Consider the following 6155-nt stretch of genomic DNA (forward strand, 5'->3'; position numbering starts at 1 on the left):
CAGGCACACATTGTCAAAGAGGATGCTATGACGGTGCTACCTTCGCAAAATATAACATCTATAGTTTTGAAGCTTGATGTCAGTGGAATAAAATGATGTATATATCAAATCATAACAATGCATACTTAAGTTTAGCGACACGTGTTAGAAAAATCAGCAATGACTTTCCGGTACCTGATAATTGAGATTGTTAATTATTGTTAGATCGGATAATGTTCAAAACATCACGTCTTCACTACTAAAAGTCACGATTAAAATGAGGCTTTCATACTGTATATATTCGTCATCAAAATTTCGGCCTTTTAACGTCGGCTTCGGTCCCGATGACGTAGCTTTTAAAGGCCACAACGTCACGGCCGGCAGTTCCTGAAGAGATTAAAAGGGACCGGACGGGAAAACGACAGCAAAAAAAAAGACGAACGCTGTCATTTGCTCTTCGGTCTTTTCACGGCGCGGCCCCCTCCTTTGACGGTTTGGGTTTCGTTAATGACAGGTAAAATTAACCGACATCCATTCATTTTTTTTTTAATCCCCGTTGCCTGAGCATTACCTCCGTTTAACGAGCTTGTTAACTTTTTTTGTTGTAAAAAGATGGCGGGCTTCGGTCGTTGTTTTAATGTTTGTTTTGGTTTACGGTATGCGAATGAATTTGATATGGTATTTTAAACTTGTTATAGACGATTATTGGGATTATCTCAATTTTAATCGGCTTAGCGAAATTTTTACTCTCTTTTTGTGGAAAATAGCACCTGGAGGAGTGAAATTTGACACAGTTGAAGTTTATATCCAGGAAGAATTTTTACGCCTAAAGTTTTACGTAATATAATTACTAAAAATAAGTAAATTCCAATAAAACTAAATACGCCCAAATCAAGCAACCCGGAATAGCCGTCAGAGGAACTTTGAGGCTCTGGCCGAGGCCCTCCAACTCTTATATGGTAAATTTTGGCAACATTGTGATGCAAACCGTCGGCTGACAATTTTGAATCGAAAGATAAATCACTAAATTTTACATTTAAAATGATATTGAAATGGAAAGTGAGTGTGTTACAATATTATTAAAGGAAGTTTTTTAATTTTGAGCAGTGCTATTTAAGATTTTGTGTTATTTTCGTTGTCTTGCGTATTGTTGGAGCTATTAAAGTGTTATGTTAAGTTTGGATAAAAAAGAATAAGAATAGTATGATCATATAAAATTATATTTTACATTTTTTAATATATTTTCCTAGAAAGGGTGATGCAGGAAATTTTATTGTAGAGTGTGAAATATTTATGTGCACGGATATATGCATAATTGTTGCGAATATACATGAGCATTTAGTTAAAATGTGTCAGGATATAAACAATAGAAACTGTTTTGCAGACATGCATTAAGAGAATGCAGTGACTAAATGTAGTTGTATCTAGAAATATGTATACAGGTCTTTACAAGGAAACACTGTACCGAAGTACATAAGAACTAATGTCCTCTAATGAAAGTAAAATATATTACTTGGATATAGAATTGTTAATTATGTGGATTAGGCCTTCCGCGGTTGCAACTACAGAAAAAAACGCGCCTAGAACTCTAACTCATGGTTGATATGGAAAAGAATTCAATGTAAATATAATCAAACCCAACCCTAACTGATAAACTATTATAATTGTGTAGTTAATTGTAGTTTTAAGTCTTTCGATAAAATATGCATTATATCTATTATAGTGTTAAAATAAATTATATTTAATAACATTATTTTTGTTTAATTATTTTGTTTAGATTAGAATTTTGTATGTCGTGTTAAGCGTATTTAGTAAAGGGCGAGACAGTTATAAAACAAGAACGATTCGATAGTATCCGACGCAAACGTATAAATATATACCCATAATGTTTCTTATTACCATTATTATTTTATGACTCTTTGCTTCGCATATATGTGTACAAGATGGCTCTAAAAATAGAGAGCCATCAAAGCGGACACACATAAACACACGCGATACGTTCCCGTTCGAAACGAAAGCGTTCTCTTTTATTTTTTCACCTGTTTAAATACGTCCCGTCTGTATATTGTTGACATAAAAATTTCGCGAGATTTTACGGTCTCGAATAAAAGGATTTTTTCAACGGCTAGATATTTTATCTGTCGTTTAAAAACAACCACGTCGGATCGTGAAACAATATTCGAAAACTAAAACGTTCTCGTATTCAGATGTGATTAAAATATGTTCAAAAATGTCAGGTTTGTCTGTAGTTTCGTTATTTTAGTGACTACTGGGGTTGAAACCACTATGAGAAACCCATAGATCGACAAATCAAAGTAAACCCGACACAAAAAATAAAATATATAGTCTATTCAAAGTTTTTATGCATATTTAATGCACTGTCTGCCTCAATTTCTAAATTCGTTTCAGAATCAGACAATATTTTCCTTCCCATTTTATTCTAGTTAAAAAGAGGCATAATACTGTCTGATGAGTTCGAACGCGTAAACGAATGAGCTTGTTAAAGTCGTCCGGTTGTCACACGCATGCAACACTCTTGAAAGCAATAGGGATAAGAGGTCATAGAAAAAATAGAAATTTCACGGTATAGGCGACCTTGGGGAAATGTTTTGTTTAGTTCAATCAACGGTAGCGCTGCGGTCGCAAATTGTGATTGGCTAGTTTAAATTTCTGGTGCCGCCACTAACATGGAACGTGATTGGTCGATCAAATTGTGTGAAGTCAGCATTTTCTATGGGCGTCCATTTTTTAGTTTGTTGTTTGAAGGTTTTTGTGTTTTTGTTTAGATCAAGAAATCTTCGTTTTACGTTGTGCATATTTTCTGTTTTACATTAATTATTATGGAGTAATAATATAAAAATTGATGACAATCAGTGTAGTAAAAGATGTAGTGTACCTGAGTGAAAATCTACTACGGAAATTAGACATCGTTTCCCAAAGAATGATCTCGCTCCTTTCCAAAAATGGATTGATCAAGTAAATAGTAGTAAGTTATCTGGATAAACCAAAATGCACATATACCAACGTCATGGTGTCTGTCACGGACATTTTAGTGAAACATTTAGAATTACCTTTCCTTCACGAACAGATATTAGGGTAAATGCATATCCAACATTGTTTTTATCAAGTATATGTCTGTTTATATATTGTTGGTTTACAGGAAATCAAAACCTACTTATGAAGATGTTATTAGTAATAAAATTCAATTAATCTACTAAGTTGTTCGTATGCTGTCAATCTGATGTCTCTATATAAAGAAGTCTTACGAGAAGGTAATAATTAAGATAACTGGATAATTAGTAGTAATAAATACTACTTTTAATTGTAAAATATCCCTAAAATATTTGTAATACTTTAACTTTTTAGAACAATCGGTGTTCAATAATTTTATAGTAGAGCTATTGTATATTTAAATTTGAATGCCTTGTTAAGAAAATATTTGTTACGGTGCCATCCATTAAAAATTTAATTGCTACTTTTAGGTGATTTATTACCTCAAAGAAATCTATTTTGTCTAGATTTACAAATAACTTCATTTGTTTAACAAATCTTAGCCAAGATTGCTTAAAGAATTTTGTTGGATCTATTACAGGTCATGGAGGTAGAGACAGCTCCTTCACCTAGTATGTTCGAGAAATATTTAAAAAAGCACATCATCACTTCAATTTTTTCACATCATTCTCCCGGAGAAAATTGTGAAGAAGATGAACATATTAGATAACTTATATTCTTTTTTAATGGGAGATCTAGTACCACTTGGGGTTGTTAAATCACCAGTTGAGTCTATATTTTCAGTTCCAGGGAACTTTGCTCTGAGAAAAACAAGAGTCTAATATTATATTTTAGTCTTATTTCAGGCTATTTAACAAAACTAACAAAAGAGACAACATGCAATATTTGTCTACATTCTATTTTAAGTAGTTCCACAGATTAAATACTAATCTAAATATCTTTAAAAAACACATACATTTTTAGTGTTTCAACTGTTCAATCCATAATATTTTCAAGATCAAATCTTAAAAGTTATTATGAGCTGTGATTGTATTTTTGGTTTAATGAAGTTAATGCAATATCAACAGGGAAGGATTTAAAGTTTATCTTCAATATATCAAGATAAGTTAGAACTCTAATAGATCCCATAAAATTGATGGCACTAAACAAATATGGGAAGGCGTTATACAAAAATTATAGATATTTTAGTTTTGCCTAGAATAGAGTTCATAATTGTTTTTTTGCTTTTGTTTATATATATATATATATATATATATATATATATATATATATATATATATATATATATTTATTTATATTATTTACACTTATGTATATTTGTATAGGATTTTATTATAATAAATTAATTTTAAAAATTTTATTTGATTTTCATTGGGCCGATAAATGTGACGTAACAAAGTAATCAGGCGAAATGGCAGACCAATCAAAAAGTATTTTCCTTACAGGTTTCTACATAACTATTTTAAACTAACCAATCAAATTCACGTTGTCAGCGCCGCCAATGATTGAACTAAGCAAAACTTCGCCCCACTACTTACCATTGGAGTTGCACACCCCTGTAAGAGGTTATAACTCTAACCTATAAACTGTTGTAGCTGTATAAATTAACTGTAGTTTTCACATGTACTATAATGTTGAAATAAATTATATTTGGTAACAATTTTCTTAAATTATTTTATTTGGATTAAAATTTTCTTGTATGTCAAAGCCTAACTGAACTAAAACTCGACATTGCGACGTTTTGACATCATAAGTTCAGATGACGTATGTACAAGATAATTTTGAATAGACTATATATAGTCTATCTAAAGTAGAAGTGAACTTACGTCATCAAGATGTATAATGTATTGCCTATTGTAGTTTGTAAATTCGTTCGACAACGAAAGAAACAAGAACTAAACATAAAAAGGTAAATATGCTCTCTAATGAAAATAATATACATTATTTAGTGCAATTGTTAATTAGGTAGATTAGGCCTCCAAGAGTTCCAATATAAATATAATAAAATAACGCTAACCTACAAAATATTGTGGCTGTTTAATCAACCGTAGTTGAAGTCTTTCTATAATATATGCATTCGATGTACGATAATTTTAGAATAAATTATATTTTATAAGATTTTTGTTACATTATTTTATTTTCATTAGAATGTTGTTATATTCATTAAGTTAAAATAAATTAAAAGTGAATGTTAAATTCGGCAACAATGCGACGTTTTGTCGTCATAAATTGAGATGACGTGTGTTCACTGCTGTTTTAGATAGACTATGGAGATGAAGCTCCAATATATAAAACTGGAGCCAAGTATTGCTGGGAATTGTCTACATTAAGGAGATACGAGGGCATTCACAAGTAATACAGTAATGTAATACAAATGCCATCTATTAATAGACCACTGTGAGATTTTGAGAAAGTTATTTAGATCGTGTTTGGCAGCCATTGACATCAAACAACTCTTGGATACCAGTGAATTAGGACGCAGGTTCCAGAGAACCAAGCCGTGTTATCTTGTGTATTTGTGTAGTGAAATAAATGGTAAAAATACTGATAAATGCTACTAACTTTTATTTTATTAGAGAATAGGAAAGGGCTAATGGGTCTTCTTAGACAAGTACCTAGTTTTAAGTAACTTTACCGTCATATTCATATATATATATATATATATATATATATATATATATATATATATATATATATATATATAGATATATGAGTTATTTGATTGTATGGTTATCTCCCACAAAATGAAAACGAAGCCTTCAAAAATGAATCGGTCATCAACTTTGTGCCATTGGACCCTATTGGAGTTACAGCTCTATTCCAATAAAAATCTACTTACCGGCTGATGACAGCTATGACAATTACGGATATAATTATTCTGAAAAGTTTTTGAAACGAAAGTTCGACGTACGCCATTGGATTTAATTATGGTGTCACTTTACCGCAGACTGGGTCCCGGGGATATAAGGTTTATGTTAATTCAATAACTACATATATGACAGGTTTCGATATATAATCCCGTGTAAACTAGTACGATAGTAGTAGCACACTATTTCTAGACAACTGAATGAACTGACGTATCAGTTTCAAAATCGGAAATCCGTGTGATATATAAGACAATAGGAAGAGGGTTATTTTAACAGTAGTTCATTGGTCATTGGGTA

The sequence above is a fragment of the Rhynchophorus ferrugineus genome, unplaced genomic scaffold (assembly GCF_030347505.1).
Source record: "Rhynchophorus ferrugineus isolate W39M unplaced genomic scaffold, kcgeb_rfMv2 rfM7, whole genome shotgun sequence".
Lineage (NCBI taxonomy): Eukaryota > Metazoa > Arthropoda > Insecta > Coleoptera > Curculionidae > Rhynchophorus > Rhynchophorus ferrugineus.